Source organism: Papio anubis, chromosome 5, assembly GCF_008728515.1.
Source record: "Papio anubis isolate 15944 chromosome 5, Panubis1.0, whole genome shotgun sequence".
Classification (NCBI taxonomy): Eukaryota; Metazoa; Chordata; class Mammalia; order Primates; family Cercopithecidae; genus Papio; species Papio anubis.
The window spans coordinates 117,752,910-117,773,859 of record NC_044980.1 but is presented as its reverse complement, the minus strand read 5'-3'; the positions used below and the strand labels follow the sequence as shown (position 1 = coordinate 117,773,859).

Here is a 20,950-nt window from a genome sequence, read left to right as displayed (position 1 = left end):
CTCTAAGTCTGGACAAACAACCTGTGCTGTGTAAATCATTTCCCTAATCCAGGCTCTTTCAGTATCAGATTGAACTGATGGAATTTAAAGGTACGTATTTCAAAAGAAATATTTCATCTACGTGTTCCCAAGACTGGTATTAATTCTTTTATCACATCTGCTCAACCTGCTTGCCATTGCCAGCATGTGAAAGGGAAAAGGAAAGCATAGGGAAAGATGTAATTTCTTAATAAAACATGGTGTACACATTCTCTTGGAAAGATGGCTGCCTTTCAAAAAACAATGAATCCATATTTTGTCTTGATTTTTTCTCCAGCAGGCCTAATTTACCACGTCAGTCACACACTGCTCTCACTAGATGCCTTCCAGGGATTTTAAATAAGGTTTTGTTGTTGTTGCTGTTAAGAGCTTGTTTTGTTTTGAATTATTTGTATGCCCATTTAAAAACTAAATACTTTTTGGGTCAGGTCCTTGTGGGTAAATGGAAAGAAAAATCATTTTGGAATAATAATTTTGAGATACAGAAGCTTCTGCAGCCTAGAGAGAAGCAAACGGTTCTTCCTTCTGTGTAAATCCTCATTGTGTCACCCATTTCAAATGTCTGGTAATACTAATGGAAAGCCTGAAGGCAATGCTGAGGGACTGTCAGGCTCCCATTCCCCTTCCTCTTCCCATCCCTCACTTTCCACTCACTCAGCCCCAATAAACATTCCAAGAGGCTATGGTGACTTGGTCAGTATTAGAGACTAGGAAGTAAACATTTGCTTTCTAGCATAAGTGAATCTAAAAAATAATTATTTGACTTGATTTGTCCTGCAAGCAGATGTCAGCTTTTCACCTTGCTAATGGTTTCATTTACATTGTAAAACTGACAAGCAGTTTACCCAGTTTATCAGATAATTTCTGCTCCTCTTTAAACAAGCATTCTAGCCACTCTGAGTTCTTCCCTGAATCCTCCTCCCCACACTCTCCCTGTAACAGACCTTGATGTCTTGTCTGGGATCTGAACTCACATTTATTTCACATGGCTAAGCCTGTTCTGCGCGTCAGTTAGAGAAATGGCCCCTGTGAACACTTGAGGCTCTATTCCATACTATTTTATTTCTTTTTTCTTTCCTTTTTTTCTTTGAGACAGGATCTCACTCTGTCACCCAGGCTGGAGTGCATGTGGCAAACATGGCTCACTGCAACGTTCGCTTCCCAGGCTCAGAGGATCCTCCCACCTCAGCACCTCAAGTATCCGGGACTACAAGCTCATGCCATGACGCCCGGCTAATTTTTGTATTTTTTGGAGACATGGGGTTTCCGCCATGTTGCCCAGGCTCTTCTCAAACTTGTGGGCTCAAGTGATGCTCTCACCTTGGCCTCCCAAAGTGCTAAGATTACAGGCATGGGCCACCGTGCCCCACCTATATCCCATACGATTTTATTTCTTTAAAAAACTAAATACATATCTTCCAAATTTCATATTCTTATCCACTTTCTCATCCTATCACCTTTCAAAAATTCCTATCAATGTTCAAAAATTGTAAGAGAAATGGGATGAGACGTAGAATTGAAGACTGAAAGCTTTTCTTGGGAAGTTGTTGCTGTTGTTCCTAAACATATTTTGCTTTTAAAGATGGTTATTTGACATAAGCTTTCCATTTGTGAAGAAAAAAGATTGTTCCTAACATTTGCTATTGTGAGAGTGTGTTCATTGCATTAAAATGAGAAAATTCCAAAACTCATTTTTAAAAAGGGATAAGAGCCACTCATATTTCTTTGTTGGTTTTTGCTTTTTTGTTTTTTGTGAGGCAGGATCTCGCTCTGTTGCACAGGATGGAGTGCAGCAGTGCACTCCATTACAGCTCACTGCAGCCTCAAACTCCTGGGCTCAAGTGATCCTCCTGCCTCAGCCTCCTCAGTAGCTGGGACTATAGGTGTGCAACACCACACCTGGCTAATTTTTAATTTTTTTGTAGAGACAAGGTCTCGGTATGTTGCCCTGGCTGCTCTCGAACTCCTGGGCTCAAGAAATCACCTTGCCTCAGCTTCCCCAAATGCTAAGATTACAGGCATGAGCCACTGCACCTGCTCATGTTTCTTTATATTGCTCCAGTATCTGAGAAAGGCTCCACATTTATCATTGACATACAGGCAAATTGGTATTTCCAAACGTGCTAATGACAAAGACTACCTCCTTGGTCAAGTGTGGCTCCTTTTGAGCCCTATTTTTCAATTAGGCCCTGTCGTTGGGCATGCCCTCAGGAGCCCAGTTTTAGCAAGAATTCTATCAAGTCAGTTCAGCCAGAATCTTTCACCCTTGATATCTGATAACCTTCTATAATCTGACCAAATTCCTCATCCCCCATCATCTTCCAGATGGTGTCTGATCACCCTGGCCTGACTTCGGCAAGAATCCTGTTAGAGTAGGTTAGCAAAAATTACCCTACCCTCATAATAATTTTCTATACAGAACCCCTTCCTCCCCCACCTCTACTCTTTGGCTGTAAATTCCCACTCAGTTTTGTTGTATTTGGAGTTGAAGCCAATCTCATTTCCCCACTGTAAAACCCGATAGCAATAAGTCCCTACATGTATTGCAATGGTCCTGACTAAAGGCTCCCTTATTGTTTTAACAAGAGTCACAATCCTTTTTTCTTTAGCACTGTTAAAAAAAAAAAAAAAAAAACACTTCAGACAAAATACATTTAACATAGCTTATTTGAGCATTAAGAATTTATGAATCAGACACCCCTCAAACCTGAAAGAGGTTCAGAGAGCTCCGCTTTAGCAACATGAGCAGCAGCATTTTATAGGCTGAACCCAGAGGCAGAGTAAACAAATTACTTGATTGGCTACAGGGAGGCATTTGCCTTATTTGGAATCCTAGTTAGAGGTTAGTTGGCAGTTTTTGATTGGTTAGGTTTAAGTTTCATTTACTGTTTACACTGAATTGGGTTTTGGTTTGCTTACCTAGGAACCCAAGGTACAGAAGGCAACTCAGCCTAATGGCCTTCCAATTAACAACACACCAGGTACAGTGGCTCACGCCTGTAGCCCTAGCACTTTTGGAGGCCAAAGCAGGAGGATCACTTGAGCCCAGGAGTTTGAGACCAGTCTGGGCAATATGGCGAAACCCTGTCTTTTCAAAAAAAAATACAGAAATTAGACAGGCATTGTGGTGCACGCCTGTAGTCCCGGCTACTCGGGAGACTGAGGTGGAAGGATCACTCAAGCCTGGAAGGTCGAGGCTGCAGTGAACTATGATCACTCTACTACACTCCAGCCTGGGAGACCCTGCCTCAAAAACAAACAAATTAAAAAAACCAACACTAATATGGTCCTTTTTTCTTGCTCACCCCCATTGTCAATTTGGACCAACTCTCCTAGGTTAAGAGATGCTCTTTCAAAAGACAAATCTGATGTTAACCTGGACAAAGTTAAGGAGAACTACTTTGTAATGATTAATCCATTATTTTTTTGCTCTACCACTCTCTGAAAATCTATTTTCCCCACAAAAACTGAGCATTTGTAGTAAAGGCTCTTGAACATCAGGCATAGGTATTTGGGAAGGAACAGCAGGTTAGCCAGGAAGTACAGATGGATGGAACATTAACTTTCTTCGTAGCCACAAAATATAAATTTGTCTTGAAGGCCTAAAGTAAAAATAATCCTAATGGCTTCACATGGCATATTTTTGTGGGCATTATATGGGGGTAAAGTGGGTAACTTGAGGAGACAGGTTTTGACATGCCATGTCTCCCAGAACAAACCCTGGGATTCTTTTATGAATCTATACTTTTGAAGAGTAAAGTTTCAAGTCGTATAAATATTAGTAGGGAAAAATCTAGAGTAATTGTCTTTGGAACACACTCTTTCAGCTATAAAACTTACTTAGTTTATACAAGTTTCTTACGTGGTCAATACACAAAAACCAAACGATACCAAGAGTAGGCCCACTAGTAGGACCAGAGTAAGGTAAAATATTCCTAAATTTAAACAAACAGTTCAAATAACAATGACCTAAAATTCCACGTGATAATTATTTCTGTTAAAGTTACAAAGAAAGAGACATGTAAGTGCTAATTTAACATCAACAAATTAACAATAAGACGCAGCACTTCCTGTAGTAACCGGTATAATGAAGTAGCAAGGGGGAAACACTTATATTCTCACCTTAGAGAATCTGAAACAAATTAGGCAAATGGGAAACTCTTGTTTATTTAGGGAACACCCTCACCATTATTTTTTTCTTGTTTTAAACTTCTTTGGAACTTATTGATTGAATATTTGCTTTTTGGTTGACGATGTCTTTGCATCTAATTCTAAAGACAAAGCTAATGGAAGCTGGGAGAGTCACTTTAAGTAACCTCTGCTTTATCTGTTGATGAGGTTCAGAACACGATGCCCTCAAATTTGGTAACTTGACATACTGCATATTCTAAACAGAATTTGAGAAATGGCAGGTGTTGAAAGGACTGACCTCCCTCTTCTCCCTGAAGCAGATCACAAAACCCTCCTGTGAGAGGAGCCCTCCCTGTACTCACAGAAAAGGAGCACTCCTATCTCTGAAGATGAAGGGATGCCACGAGGAAAGTAATGAACAGGTCTTGCTAAGTTTCTGCCAGGTTACTACCCTTAGCCCAAAAGCTTTTGTCCTGTCATGTTTTTCCATAACTTTCTGCTCATCAAATCTAGTATAAAAATGAGAAGGCTTAACTGTTTCTTCAAGTCTTCATTTCCTTATAAAGACCCCTGTGTCACATAAAACTTACATTAAATACACTTATTTCTCATGTGAATTTGTCTTTTGTTAGTCAAATTTACAGGGCCGCACTTAGGAGGTAGGGGGAAAGGCTTTTTCCCTTCCCTGTACTGTCGACATTTTTCAGTGATGTATCTGTTCTCTAAAATGAGAAGGTGGCCGTGCGGTGGTTCACACCTGTAATCCCAGCACTTTGGGAGGCTGAGGCGGGCAGATCACCTGAGGTCGGGAGTTTGAGACCAGCCTGGCCAACATAATGAAACTCCATCTCTACAAAAAAAAAGGTACAAAAATTAGCTGGGCATCGTGGCTGTAGTCCCAGCTGCTATAGTCCCAGCTACTCAGGAGACTGAGGCAGAAGACTCACTTGAACCTGGGAGGCAGAGGTTGCAGTGAGCTGGGATCGAGCCACTGCACTCCACACAGGTCAACAGAGCAAGAATCCATATCAATAAATAAATAATAAAATGAGAAGGAACATCAGGAATGAATGGTTTTTAAGTAATTATCTCCTTTAGGTGTTAACCTATAAAAGGAAGACAACACACCTGTGTGAGGCACGCAATTGTGCACAGTGTTTTCCATCTGGAAAACAAAACTGCTCCCCGTGAGAAGGTGTTACAGGTTTTTTCCTTAGTTTAGCTAAAGAGGACGTTCTTATCCATACTATGGCAACGAAAATTTAGGCTCGCAGATGGTTTAAAGGGTGGGTAAAGTAGGGTTTCATTGGGTGAAACGGGAGGCAAAAGGGGGAAACAGGGGTCCTCCGCAAGTCCACAGTCCCCTGCTAGTGCACTTCCCCGCTGGAGGTTCAAATCCCAGGTTCTACACAGGAAGAGGCGGGGCCAGGCTCCTCCCCACTGCAAAGGGCCCAAACTTTCGAGTCTCCACCTCAGTGGGCAGGCTAGTTGGAGTTTCTCCAGGGACCCCCTCCCACCTGGCTGTCACATTCCCGCCTCTAAAGAAGTACATCTAATTCCCATTAGATTAAGGATAAGGACTAAGACCGATCTTAACCGCTTTCTGCTGACGGGGGCGCTGTTGTGGGGAAAAGGCAGTCAGAGCTTCCTCTGAGGCCTATCTAAGGGTCCCCAGCAGAAAGGGCCATCTTCAGAGGCTCTGGTTGCCTGTTTGGAATTTGATGGCCTGAAGGGAAGAACAGAAAAATGGGGTTATTAGAAAACATGTATCAAAATGCAACAAGGGGAGGGGTAAGGACAGCTCAAAAATTCTGAGGCCTTTTACCAGTTTGCACAGAGAGAGTGAGGCCAAAAGACCGACTGGCAAAAAAACTTTACTCTCTTGCCAGCATGTTGAGCTTCTGGGTTCCCTTCCCCAGAGCCCAATCCTAAGCCAACCAGTTGAAGGTTTGAGAAATTAACTCTTTCCAGTTTGGAGGATGCATCTGAAGGGAGTGTCCCGTAAAATGGAAACAAAATCACCTAACTGAAAAAAGGAGGAGAAAAGGAAAAGAAGGCACTTCTCAAAGGAGTCCCAGTGGTTCAGGATGCATTTGAAAGGGGCAGACTGAAGATGAATGGCCACACATCTAGAAAGAGGGGAGCAGGCATCCCTGGTTCCCTTCTCTTCCTAGCCGACACCTGAGATACATGAGGCAGAGAGGGAAGAGCGTCATTTTTCCCTCTTCCGTCCTTGCATCCCCGAGTCCCGGCAACCTTGGCAGGCACCGCCATGAGTGCCAAAGCAGCTTGCACCCATGAAGCAGGGAGGGCCTGGAGAATAGGAATTATCTGCTCTCACCTATGCCTCTATCCCTCCTACTGTCAGTAGCATTGGAGTTCCCTAATCCTCATCTATGCTATGGATACTAACGTGGCCTTTATCCATGAAACAGGAAGCTTGGGGTTGGCTTAATCAGCAGGAATCAGTCACACTCACCTGCGCTGTGCCTTTTAACCTCTGTTGCTATTTCCCTCTGGGTCCCTTAAACCCAGTTTTCTTTCTAGAGCTTTGACCCAAAGCTTGGAATTGGATCTGGAACAAAAATGTGTCTCTGGGGGTGTTGCATGAACTCCTTATCATAAGCCAAATGCTAAGGTGAAGCTGTGGAACTGATTCCTCCTCCAACAAGGGAGAGGAAAGGATGTCTTGTGACACACCCAGCTAACTGACAGCTATAGTTAAGCTTGCTAGGATTTGGGTGCATGGCCCTTGACTGGTTAGTTCCCTTGGTCTTACTCTCCCTAAAAGGAAACCTTCACATGATGGGCACCCTATTTATTCCAACACCTGGCAGGATTTGCAGAATAACTGCTTGGAACTAATATAGTGATCCAGATCTCCACATTACCCCATCCCTTTCATTCTTTCTGAGCTGCAGCCAGAGATTACTGGTAGGTTCACAGGAACAAGCAGGGTTAGTCTAAGTTTTGCAGGCAAAAACTTAAAAACAACTAGTGAGTTTAGAATTTAGTGACAAATATATGTTTTGAAACATAATTTCTCTCTCTCCAGTCCTTTTTGTTAAGAAACAAATGATCACAGGATGAGTTAGTTAAATAGACTTTAGTCTTATACTTGGCCTGATTATTTGCATAAAATGCAGCAAGAATAATTATTTCTACATAGGCCTTTTGGATTGGCTTTGATGGAAGTGTGTTCCACAAGGAATCACAGATAAGACCTTTTAAAGCCCAACCTAGCCATGGGTTTGCATCTTCAAATACCTGTGAGTTGGGCGATCCTCTCCCCTTAAGGTCCCAAGATAAACTTGGAGCTCCTGGACCTGCTGGGAAGTGACATTCTTTACTGACCACCAATCAGGAACCCTGGACAGGGACTGCATAGACAAGGGTATGAGACCAGTTTCCCCACGGGCCTTTTAAAGGGAAGCATACCCTTCTGTCAAAGCCTTAGTAAAGTAACTACTTTCTCCAATTGTGTCCTTTTGCAAAAGAAAAACGGATTCTTATTGCAGTGATGCAAACAACTATATTGCCTTAAGAATACTCATAGTTTCCAAATTCTAGAGGAATCAGGCAGAGAGAAACAAACATGCTCCAAATTTTGATCAAAGGAGTATATACCTTAATTATTAAAGGCTGTAAATAGTTCAAACTAAGTTTCCTTGACTCTGAAAAACAAAAGATGAATCAACAATATTTCAACTAAAAGTCAAAAAGGTTGCTTCATCTTTCTGAGTTCAGTCTATATTTAATGAACTGTTGTTTTGCTTGCTTGCTATTCATGAGCATTTCAGCTCTTTATGAGTCCTGCATATTTTCCTTTATTCCAATGTTACAATCTCTAAAGTTATCAGAGCCTGTATTTGAGAGCACCTGTTGAAGTTCCATACCTCAATATAAACCATCTTTTGAAAAGGATTAAAACAATACAACAATTGTCAGTGAACAGCAAATGTCCAAGGTAGTTACAGTTAGAAACACAATTGACAAAGAACTTTGGTTATCTCTGTGGTTTACAATAACTTAACGTAACAACCTTATACTCAGACATTAGACTATACTCAGCATATACTGAGGTATCTGAGGCATATACTCAGACATTAGAATTCTAGAAATCCCATACAATCTTGGAATATACATTAGCACTACTTACCAAAAATATAACCTAAAGAAGACTGAAAATCATTTTGGCAATCCCATACACCTGTCAAATAATCCTGTTTACTTCTCTTTTCTGGATATTTTGGTGGCCGTCTGAAGTATTCAAAAGGCCAGGTGCCAGGAAAGACAATTTTGAAACTGAAGCTTGATTTTGGGAAGGCTGTTCACATGTTCAAGGTTTAAAACACTCAATATTATGAAATAGAGTTCCGGATTACCATAAGTTATTTATTTTGCCAAAATGATGACTTAGAAACTTAAAGCAAAAATATTTTACAATCCCTGTGAATGTAATGTGTTCACACAGAGAACCTCTTCTACAAGATTAATTTCCAAAATTCTTCCGCCACTTCACTGAACCTTCAGCTTTTTCCTAATTTAAATCAAAACAATCCTTTAACCTTAGGCAAAAGTTTGCATTTCTCTGTCTTCTTACAACCTTTTACTAAAAAAACACATTTTACTTTTCTTACAGATCTTGCATGTACATCTTCTTTCAGTAGTCTCAATTACATGTTACAATGGTAACTCCTAGCAATTTTTAACTTTAAGGTAAAACTTTGTAGGTTGCTTTAATTGTGTGCTAACTGCAACCAAGGTTTGCCTTCTTAATTAACGGTGTGGTTAGTTCCATATATCCCCAGGCCCTACCAGTTGTGAAGCCGGCAAGTCAGATAGTTCTCAAAACCCAAAAAGCAGTTTCTAACCTCAAAACACTTAGCAAACCTTGCATCTGACCTGCATTTTGCCAAAAGTCTTTAGGGCTGTTTTTATTTCTCAAAGATTAAAGTCACGTGAACTGAAAGGTACCACAGCTTTTCACTTCCCATTAAAAAAATTTAGATCCAAGCACTTGTCCTTCTTTAGGCCAAATTAATTAAAGGTCCTTTAACAGACATCATATACACACACATAAAACTACACGGACAGGCAGGGGAAAACCCAGTCCCCGCATGGGGTTCTTTCATGAGACAGGGCTAAGAGAACATGCAGATACCAAGCCAGAGAGAAACTTATTCCCTAAGGCAGGATTGCTAAACAAAGCCTTGCTAAGCGGTCATGGCTATGTCCCCAGGATGTAAAACAAGACGGAGGCGTGATTTCACAACCAAACCTTTGCAGAAAATATAAAGTGGTAGTTGTGGGGCCTGGCCTAGTAAAAACATCTTTAAAAAAAAAATTAAAGGTTAACTGCTGTCAAGGTGGAGAAGAAAGAAAGAAACAACAACAAAAAAAAACCAGTTCAAAAATGCCTGGGGAAGAACCTCTTCTTATGCAAGTGCTTCGTCCACCAGGGAGGTTAGTTCAATTACTGTACCATGGAGTAAAACCCCTTGGCTGGGGAAGGGGAAGGCTGCAGCAACTTGTGGCTGGCAAGCAGCCAGCCCGCTGTACAGGACCCTTGGGCCATGCGTCCCTGCCTGGCAGGGAGAGGACAGGGGAGAGAGGAGGCCCCCTCTCCATAGCCTGTCGGTCCCCAAAAAGTTAGGAAAGGGCGTTTCCCTTGACCCCTGGGAGCGACAGGGTTTGGGGGCATGTTTCTCTCACACTCAGAAGTCCACGGATGAAAATGCATAGGAGCAACAGTGAGAGGTTTTGAATCCCCATTTCACTCACCCCCTCTTCAGCCCCCACGCTGCGCATCAAAAATGTTGCAGGACTCTTCCTCGGTTTAGCAAAGATGGGGTTCTTGTCTGTCCCATGGCCATGAAAGGGTAAGAAAAGGAGGGCTTTATTAGGTGAAAAGGGTTAAAAAAAAAAAAAAAAAAAGAGTAAACAGGGATCCTCCCTAAGGCCAGAGTCCCCTGCTAGGGCACTTCCGGCCCACCCTTTGAATCCCAGGTTCCACAGGAAGAGGCAGGGCCAAGCTCCTCCCCGCTGCAAAAAGTGCGACTTCCGGAGGCTCCACCGCACTGGGCAGGCTGGTTGGAGTTTCTCCAGGGACCCCTTCCACCTGACTGTCTGAAAGGCAGGGTGGAAGCTGCCATGCTGGCCTAGACATGGTATTTGGACAAACGCAGGAGGGACCAAGATTCTGTTCCTCAGTATTATTTAATCAGATGAAGGAAAGCAAGGAATACAGAGACAGGGGTTGTCACTATTACTAGACGCTCTCTAGAATGTTCCGAGAAACTAAAAGAACTGGAGAGGAGAGTAAGAGATCATATTAACATTTCTGCCTCATATTGGAGGCAAGTAGAGGGAAAGCAATTGCCAAAGGCACAGAAATAAAAGGAAATTTGGGTGGGAGTGCTAAAGAAGCGCAGGCTGTGTCAGGGAAGATGCTGCAGGATGGGTGGCAGGCAGGAAAATATAAAAAGCATGAGAGGACAGTAGGCCCTTTCTGGGACTCTCTGAACTGTGACAGTGCTGTCTTCCTCATTCATTTGAATATATTATTCACTTCTATATCACAGATTCTGTCCTAGAAGCTGAGCTAAAATGGAATGAAACATTAAAAATCCAATTGGTAAAACTGCCACAAGGGAGTCCGCTAACCACTTGGCTGGAGATGAGGCTTGGCTATGACAGCTTCAAAACTTCGGCAACCCTTCAGTTTCTATCTAGACAGACAGAAGTCCCCTCTTCTCCTCAGTTTTGTTTCCCGTGGTCTCATTTGTCCATGCAACTATAGTCCAAAAATAGGTGAATACAGTACAAGAAGGTATTTTGTGAGTGAGACCACATTTATATAACCGTTATTAAAGTACATTATTACAGTTCTTCCATTTTATAATTAGGTATTGTTGTGAACCTCCTGCAGTGCCTAATTTATAAATTAACCTTATCATAGTTATGTATGTATAGGAAAAAACAGAGTATATATGGGGTTCAATGCCATCCACAGTTTCAGGCATCCCCTGGGGAGTGTTGGAACATATCACCTATGGATAAGGGGGGACTATTGTATTGCCTTGGTTTGGGCTTTTATAAGAGAATGCCATAGACTAGGTGGCTTATAAACAAGAGGAATTTATTTCTCATACTTCTGGAGGCTACGAAGTCCAAGACTAAGGTGCTAGCAGCTTCAGTGTCTCTGTCAAGGGTCCACTTCCTTATGCAGCTGTCTTGCTGACTCCTCACCCAGCATGGAGGAAGTGGCCAGGGAGTTCCCTGGGATCTATTTTATAAGGGCACTGATCTCATTCATGAGGGCTCTGACCTCATGATGTAAGCACCTTTTAAAGGCATCAGCTCCAAATACTATCACACTGGTGATGAATTTAGGGGGGGCGTTCAGTTTATAGCATATATACACTGATTTGCACAGGTCACAGCAAACTCAAGGGCAAGATCTTGAACCCTGTTCACGATCTGGGTTTAGACATACACTGATTGGTGCAAGTGAGGACAGTGGAGGTTAGATTGCAGAAGAAACAATAAAATCCCGTAGAAGAAAACTCATGATGAGAAAGGAGTTCTGCATAGTGAACCAGATGCAAAAAGAGGTCTGGAGTTGGATACATTTTGACCTACCCTCAGAGATTGTTTGTGTAAGCTGAGGAAAAAAAAAAAAAAAAAGGCCACGTGTGGTTGTGAAATAAGAAAATGAAAGGCCGGGTGTGGTGGCTCATCCCTGTAATCCCAGCACTTTGGGAAGCCGAGGTGGGCAGATCACCTGAGGTTAGGAGTTCAAGACCAGCCTGGCCAACATGGTGAAACCCCATCTCTACTAAAAATACAAAAATTAGCCAGGTGTTGTGGTGGGCGCCTGTAATCTCAGCTACTCAGGAGGCTGAGGCATGAGAATTGCTTGAACCTGGGAGGTGGAGGTTGAAGTGAGCCAAAATCGTGCCACTGCACTCCAGCCTAGGGGATAGAGTGAGACTCTTGTCTCAAAAAAGAAAATGAGAATAGGAAGGTTAACTGACAGAACAAAGATCCATAAGCCCAAAACTATGGAAAAAAAATGTCAAGGAACTCTGTCAAACACCAAGATCAGAACTCCTAAAGTTTGGGAAATTAAGAGCAGGTAAGCACCACCATTCATGTGGCCAGAATGAAGTAGGAGTGGGGTTCAGGGACCCGAACAAATTGAGGATCAGCTAAAACAACTGGGAGAGGAAGCACCTTCTCATAAGACATCTACAGCGTGCCTTATCAGTTCACCACTTCCATGGCAATACCCAGAAGTTATAGCTCCTTTTCATGGCAAAAACCCAACAGCCCAGGAGATACCACCCTTATCCTAGAAATTTCTGCATAAACTGCTCCTTAATTTGCATATAATTAAAATTGGGTATAAATATGAGTGTGGAACTATGCCTGGGCTGCTACTCTGGGCATACTGCCTACTGGGTAGCCCTGCTCTGCAAGGAGCAGTACCTCTGCTGCCGCCACACTGCTGCTTCAGTAAAAGTTGTGGTTTAATACCACTGGCTCACCCTTGAATTATTTCCTGGGTGAAGCCAGGTAACTTCCTGAGCTAAGCATCATGAACACAGCAGTGGTGATCTGCTGCCACAGTACCAGAAGCATCACTGGGTCACACTGAGCAGCAACTGAGCTCAGGAATTGCAGGGTGCAGGGAATGGCACGTAATAGAGAAAGGGAAGGAACGGAGATTCTGTCAAGTTGGAGTTGTTGATAAAAACATTAAATTGACTTTACCTACAAATCACAGTGTTGGGGCCTAAGGGCAGTTTTTATATGGAGATACCATGTGTTGTTAGAACACGTCAAGGAATGTATTAGTCTTCTAGAATTGCCATAACAAAATACCACAAACTGGATGGCTTAAAGCTACAGAAATTTATTTTCTCATAGTTCTGGAGGTTAGAAGTTCAGAATCAAGATGCCCTCAGCCTTCTCACTGTGTACTCACGTGCCCTTTCCTCCATGTGAGCACGGAAACAGAGAAATCTCTGGTGTCCCTTCCGCTTCTTATATGAACACTCATCCTATTGGATTAGGGCCCCACCTTGGTGACCTGATTTAATTTTAAATGCCTCCTTAAAAGTCCTATCTCTGGCTGGTGGCAGTGGCTCACGCCTGTAATCCCAGCACTTAGGGAGGCCAAGGTGGGAGGATCACGGAGTCAGGAGTCCAAAACCTGTCTGGCCAACGTAGTGAAACCCCATCTCTACTGAAAATACAAGAAATGATCCCAGGTTTGGTGGTGTGAGCCTGTAATCCGAGCTACTCGGGAAGCTGAGGCAGGAGAATTGCGTGAACCCAGGAGGCAGAGGTTGCAGTGAGCTGAGAGGGTACCATTGCACTCCAGCCCAGGCGACAGTGAGAGACTCCATCTCAAACAAAAAAAAAGTCCTGTCTCCACATTGGTGGTTAGAGCTTCAACGTATGAATTTGGTGGAGAGACAGTTCAGTTTATAACAGGGAGCTACAATGAGCCTTCATGAATGAACCTAAGAAATGAAAACTGCTCCAGAGTTCTGCTTTGTCCCTACCCGAAGGCTAAAGATAATCATCCATCTTCAAGGGATTGCACATGACCTATAAATAAGAAAGGCTTATTGCATTTCTTATTTGGTAAGAAGCCCATTCCTGTCTCTCAGGGTTCCCCCAAAATGGTCTGGATTCACTCTGTAGTCAAATGAGTATTTTAACCAAAAGAAGTATTTGGCCGGGCGCAGTGGCTCACGCCTGTAATCCTAGCATTTTGGGAGGCCGAGGCAGGCGGATTACGAGGTCAGGAGATCGAGACCATCCTGGCTAACACGGTGAAACCCCGTCTCTACTAAAAATGAAAAAATTAGCCGGGCATGGCGGCAGGCACCGGTAGTCCCAGCTACTTGGGAGGCTGAGGCAGGGGAATGACGTGAACCCAGGAGGCGGAGTTTGCAGTGAGCCAAGATCCGGCCACTGCACTCCAGCCTGGGCGACAGAGCGAGACTCCGTCTTAAAAAAAAAAAAAAAGAAGAAGAAGATAATCCTGTCTTTTGCAATTGATTTTTCTCTAAAAATAAGTGAAGGAGCATAAAAGATTTGATTCTAGTGGATGCTAATAACCTGAGTTAGGTATGGCTCAAAAGAGTGCCTTACCTTATACTAGAGGAATATTAAATATTCTTATTTGTTCCTTTAGTAGCTGGCTATGATTTGTGAATGGTATGCCATTTAGATTTGGTTTTAAGCAACATAAACCAATTCTGACTTAAGCAAAAAGAGAGTATTAAAGATCATAGGGAACAAGTCACAAAATTACAGATAAGTTTCTGAGTAGCGAAGTTTTGGAGCTCTGGAGAGCATGATCCAATAGCCACTCTCTTATAGGATGCCGCTGGAGTAAATCATAACTGCAATACCCAAACTTCCTCTAGAAAGAGTCAGATTGGCAAAACTTGACTCAGGTGCCCATTTGATTAATAATTTTACCAACATTGCACATGATGGGGAAGTGATTGTTTTTCAAAGAAAGTATGGGATGATGCTATCTAATGGCAGTGAGCATCTGCCTAGCTAGCTGCATTTAAATATTGGTTCAGTATTTGCTGACTTTGAAGGATTTGCCTGCCCTTTTTCTGGTTGGGTACTGCTGCCACTGCTATTTTGTCACCTTTCTGAATTTCAGTATGGTCTTCATTAGTTCTTCATCTGCCCACAGACCTTCTCACCAGCTCAAGTGTCTCAAAAATGCCAGACCCCCATCAAAGGTTACTTAGCTTTAGTGTCCAGTGAATCAGCCAACTTAGTATATGTGGAAATAAGCAGATCACCTGAGGTCAGGAATTTGAGACTAGCCCGGCCAACATGGTGAAACCCCATCTGTACTAAAAGTACAAAAATTAACCGGGTGTGGTGGCAGGCACCTGTAATCACAGCTACTCTGGAGGCTGAGGCAGGAGAATTGTTTGAACCTGGGAGGTGGAGGTTGCAGTGAGCCAAGACCACACTATTGCACTCCAGCCTGGGTGACAACAGTGAAACTCTGTTTCAAAAATAAATAAATAAACTCCAACCTGACTATCCTCTAATCTCTGATGTCCAGGCCCTGTAACCTTAGCTATAATCATGAGACATCATGTTGGTCTTACTGTATAAATCTCAGCAAAAACATTGTTATGATGCAATCAAGAAAAGTCTAGGTACAAACTAAGCAGCCTTTCAACTATGTTTGGGCATTCTGAAGGCTGGTCTGTTTTTCAAATAGCTCTCTTAAAGACCAAATAGGGAAAAGCCAAGAGCTCCGGGCAATACTTCAAAAGTCAACAGCTGCTGTGCACTCCCAGTCAATCCCGATTTGCCACTTGGCTGCTTGCTGATGAGCTGCTTGTATGAGTATCTGATAGCATCATAGTGTATTTCCCAGTTCACCCACTGACTTGTCAAGCTTTGGGCAGGTATCTGGTATCCCAGAAGTTTGGCTTCCCTGCACAACAGCTTGTTATAAAGGAAAGAGTATTTGATTGGAAGTCAAGAGTCCAGTTTCAGGTCTGAATTGCTCCTAATTACATATATAGTATTGGGCAGGTCACTAAATGTCTTTGGGCCTTGGCTTTTGAAGTTTTGTTGTTATTAACATTTTATAATGTGACTTTCAAATGTACAAAGGTAGAAAGAATAGAACAGTCCATTCAATTACTTATTGTCTAGTTTCAACAATTATCAACTTGTGGTCAATTTTTATTTATTTATGCTCTAACTCAACTTCTGGGTTATTATAAAAGAAGTCACAGTTCATATCATTATATCCATAAATATTTCAGAGTGTATTACTGAAAGATTAGGACTACTTTGCTTTTAAACAGCCAAAATAACATTAAATACTAAAAAATTAACAATAATTATTATTTTCAAATATCCAGTGTTGAAATTTCCCTGTCAAATTTTCAAAATACATTTTGAATAAAATCCAAAAGATGTCCATAACATTTTGTTAAAATGTCTCTTAAGACTCCTGTAAACTATAGATTCCCTCTTTCTCTTCTGCTTTCATTCTCTCTTATTCTTTCTTCCCCCCTTCCCCTGTTCTCTCCTTCAGTTCATTTGAGGGGAAGAGCGTATGTCATTTGTCAATAGAGTTTCTCAGTCTGGACTTTGCTAATTGCTTCCTTGAATTGATATTGAATAAGTTCCTCTGTCTCCTGTACTTTCTATAGTTTGATCTAGAAGCTTGATCATTTCAGGTACTAATTTTTTGTAAGAATGCTTCTTAGGGGGTATTGTGTACTTCTGTTATGATGCATTTAATGTCTAGTTGTTTCTCCTTTTGAGTTGTTAGCTGCCATTGATAATCATTGTCTAGATCCATTTTCATTAGTGGAAACCTCTTCAATTACGCTACTTAGTCCCTGCAACATGACCCCAAAAGTGTTCAATAACTTTCTTCTTTTCTGAAATGATAAAATCTTTGTACAGTTCCCCAAATCTGCATTTTTCCAAAGAATCCTGCTTTAGACGTGGTTTTTACATATTCAAAATGAGAATTTATTTCTAATTTTCCTTACTAAAAATTGTGAATATATGCAAAAGAAAATGGCAAAATGAACTACTAATTATCTATGCATCACCTAGCTTCAGCAATTAAAACCTCAAGTAAATTTTGTTGTATCTATATTCACAGCTACTTTCCATTCACCACCCTACCATTTCCCACTGAATTATTTCACGCAAATTTCAGATATCATATTATTTCATCTCAAGATATTTTGATGTATATCTGAAAGGTCAGTACCATTTTCTTTAAATATAACTATAATTTAATAAATAAAATAAATAAAACTATCATACCTAGATAAATTAACAGTAGTTCCTTAATATCATCAAATATCCAAGACAGTATTCAAATTTTCCTGGTATTTGTTAAACGAAGTAAGTCTTTAGACCTGTAGAATTTCCACAATCTAGATTTTGCTAATTGCATATTCATAGTGTTGCTTAACATGCCCCTCTATCCCTAGTCTAATTATATAGCTCTCAGCAACACTAATTCTTATGATGCAATCAAGAAAGTTAGTAGTTAGATCTGGAGTTCAATCAGATTCAGGATTTTTTCTTTCTTTTCTATAATAACACTTGTTAGATGATATATACTTGAATTAGGAGGCCGCAGTATCTGGCTGTCTCTGTTTTGTAAAATTAACAGTCATTAATCATCAATGCCTAGGCCTACATTTGTATTATGAGTTGCAAAATAGTAGTGCTCCAGTTCTATCATTTCTTCTTCTCTTCTTAACTAAATGTGTTTAAAAAGAAAAACATCCTGGGCCAGGTGCAGTGGCTTGCGCCTGTAATCCCAGCACTTTGAGAGGATGAGGAGAGAGGATTGCTCTCAGCACTCTGAGAGGCTGAGGAGAGACAGTTTAGGAGTTTGAGATCAGCTGAAGCAACATGGCAAAACACTTTCTCTAAAAAAATAAAATTAAAAAATTAGCTGGGAGTGGTGGCGCACACCTGTAGTCACAGCTACTTGGGAGGCCGAGGTGGGAGGACTGCTTGAGCCCAGGGGGCAGAGGTTGCAGCCAAGATTGAGCCACTGCACTCCCATTGTAGGTGACAGAGTGAGACCTGTCTTTAAAAAAGAAAGAAAGAAAAATGCCCCTTTGCTAACTATTGGATTGACCTGAGGTACAAGTCATTTTGGAAAGGCAGGATATATGCCTGCATTTTTACAAATTTTCAAAATAGTGAGTTGCTTCCTTAGCATCCTTCAAAATGGAGCAATGAGGTTACTTTCTTTTTTTTTTTTTTTAATTTAGAGACGGGGTCTTGCTTTGTTGCCCAGTCTGGCGTCAAACTCCTGGCCTCAAGTGACCCTTCCACTTCAGGCTCCCAAAGTTGTGAGACTACAGGCATGAGCTACTGCGTCCAGACTTTTTTGTTATATACTATTATAAACTCCTGATTTTAAGCATATTTGATATTCTCAAGCTATTGATTGAAAATTTGACGCTAACATTATCCTAACTTGGATAGGGAGAGCATCTTTAGTTACACCCCCAGGCCCTTTAGACCTAACCAGTAGTCTTTAGTAACTACCTTGATTTATTGATATGATAAGATGTTCCTGGTACATCATGTACATTTTTTTTTGCCCCAGAAAAGAATCAACCACTTGCCAAAGAAAGTGAAAATAATAGGTTTGATAAACACAAAAGTCTCTCCTAGCTGTAAAACAAATTGGTTTTATGATGATTCTTCATTTAGCAAACATTTTTATTGCATATAATTTTAAAGTGAAATACCTTATAGGACCTTATAACTGTTTTTCAATTAACAAGCAAGCAGTTTTCACAACAACAAGGAACAGAGGAGACTTTTAACTCAGAATCGTTTTTTGTTTTGTTTTGTTTTTTCTTTTTGAGAAGGAGTCTCACTCTGTCTCCCAGGCTGGAGCGCAGTGGCGTGATCTCAGCTCACTGCAACCTCTGCCTTCTGGTTCAAGCAATTCTTCTGTCTCTGCCTCCCAAGTAGCTGGAATTACAGGCATGCACCACCACACCCAGCTAATTTTTGTATTTTTAGTAGAGATGGGGTTTCATAATGTTGGCCAGGCTGGTCTCGAACTTCTGACCTCAAGTGATCCACCTGCTTTGGCCTCCCAAAGTGCGGGGATTACAGGCGTGAGCCACGGCACACGGCCCAGAATTTGCATTTTAATACTTGCTAGTCTTTTTGCCAGACCAAGGTTACTGAATTCACCATACTGAGTTCTCATTTTATACTTTAAGTTTGTGCAAGTCCCTAAGATCATGTCATTGCAAGGTGACATATCTCAGAAAATATTTATGTGATTGAAATAATTCCAAAAGCAAAACAGTAGAACAGATCGCAGAATTTAAAATTAATCACCAAACTTAAACTTAAGAAAATGTATCATTCACAACAGTCTAGGTTATGCAACAATAGCAAACTACGGCAAAGCCCCAATGGCTTAAAACAACAAAGGTGTACTTCTTGTTTATTACTAGCCTGCTGAGATTTCTTGGGTGTGCGATCCTCTACCTGTGAGCTCAGTATCTCAGGCCACTTCCACCTTCATCAACACAAGCCTCCATAACTGAAATGGCAGAGGAAGAAAGAAATTGAGGGTTGAACATTAGGAAGTGAATACTCTGGTGCAAAGTGACACTCATATATGATTGGCTAAAGCAGGATACATAGCCATGCCTACCTTTAAGGGGGCACATCTTCCATTGGACATTTGAACTACATACATTGGTTAAGATTTGTAAAGTCTACCACAAAAATATTTCAGAAACTACATGAAGAGAGAAAGAAACTGATGTAGAAAGTGGAGACAAAGCAAGTTAAAGCATGAGCAGTTTTGCTGCCATAGAGAGTTTGAAGACATACTTTTAGGATGGACTTTATCAGAGAGACACTTTTATCCTGAGTGCTGTCTAATTCTGGCAATAATTTTTTCCTTTAAAGCCATTTCACCTTAATCCTTAAAAAAATAAAAAATAAATAAAACAAGCAAATAGCTGAAGGGTATTAAGTAAGTGTTATGTTAGCGTGTTCACTTTAGAGTATATGTGGGCGCCAGTGAACACTGCTACTGAAAAGTGTCTCTGCACAAGTGAAACTGAAAACTGTTAAGCTTAGCCCAGGCCCGGCGCAATGGCTCACACCAGTAATCCCAACACTTTGAGAAGCCAAGGCCGGGTGGATTGCTTGAGCTCATGAGTTTGAGACCAGCCTGAACAGGAGAAACCCCATCTCTACAAAAAATATTATTCAAAAATTAGCCGAGTTTGGTGGCACACACCTGTAGTCCCAGGTACTCAGGAGGCTGGGGTGGGAGGATCACCTGGGCCTAGAAAGCTGAGGTTGCAGGAAGCCATGATCACACTACTGCATTCCAGCCCAGGTGACAGAGTAAAACCCTGTCGCAAAAAAAAAAAAAAAAAAAAGTTTAACCCAAAGTTGCCTCCTTACATATTTCAAGTTTGGTCTAGAGGTTTCTCCATGCTGCAGTGAGCTATAACCTGGCTGTATGTGTAAACGGACTGCAACCTACTCTTGTAACAAGTAGCTGAGTCACAGCCAATCACAGAAGTGATACTTTAACCACAGACAAGCCAACTTTTCAGTGTTCAAGTAAGGCAAACCCCAAGCTGTAACCAATCTGGGTGTTTCTGTACCTCACTTCCATTTTCTCTACTTCACTTTCCTTTTTCTGTCCACAAATCTTCTCTGACCACATGGCAGGAGGGGAATCACTCTGAACTTATTCTGGTGGTGAGGGGAGGGTGTGGCGTGTGTTGCACAATTCATAAATTGTTCTTTTCTCAATTAAACTCTGTTAAATTTAATTTGTCTACAGTTTACAGAGTTTGAGAAAAGAACAATTTAACAAAACATATAAATTTTCTTATTAAAAAAAAAAAACAAAGCCAACAATATGTAGCTCTTCTACAGTCTGAAAGAGTTAGACAGAAACCTCCTATATTAGTTTCCTGTGGCTGCTGTAACAAATTAGCACCAACTTGGTGGCTTAAAATGGAAGAAATGTATTTTCTCACAGTTTTTTTGGCTATAAGTCCAAAATCAGGGCCAGCCACTGTGGCTTATGCCTGTAATCTCAGCACTTTGGGAGGCCAAGGCAGGACGATCACTTGAGGCTAGGAGTTTGAGACTAGCCTGGGCAACATAGTGAGACCCCATCTCTAAGCAGAAAAAGAACAAAGCAGGTAAAAACAAAACAAAA

At 41.4% G+C, this 20,950-nt stretch overlaps 1 long non-coding RNA gene across 1 annotated transcript in view; it reads right to left on the bottom strand.

The window, feature by feature from the left end:
• The window catches only part of LOC103885377, a 53,471-nt gene extending 41,565 nt beyond the window's left edge, over nt 1-11,906 (bottom strand). The window contains exon 1 of the long non-coding RNA XR_001903701.3: nt 9,955-11,906. This is a non-coding gene — a long non-coding RNA (uncharacterized LOC103885377). The remainder of the gene's footprint in view (nt 1-9,954) is intronic.
• Between the last annotated feature and the right edge of the window lie 9,044 nt (nt 11,907-20,950).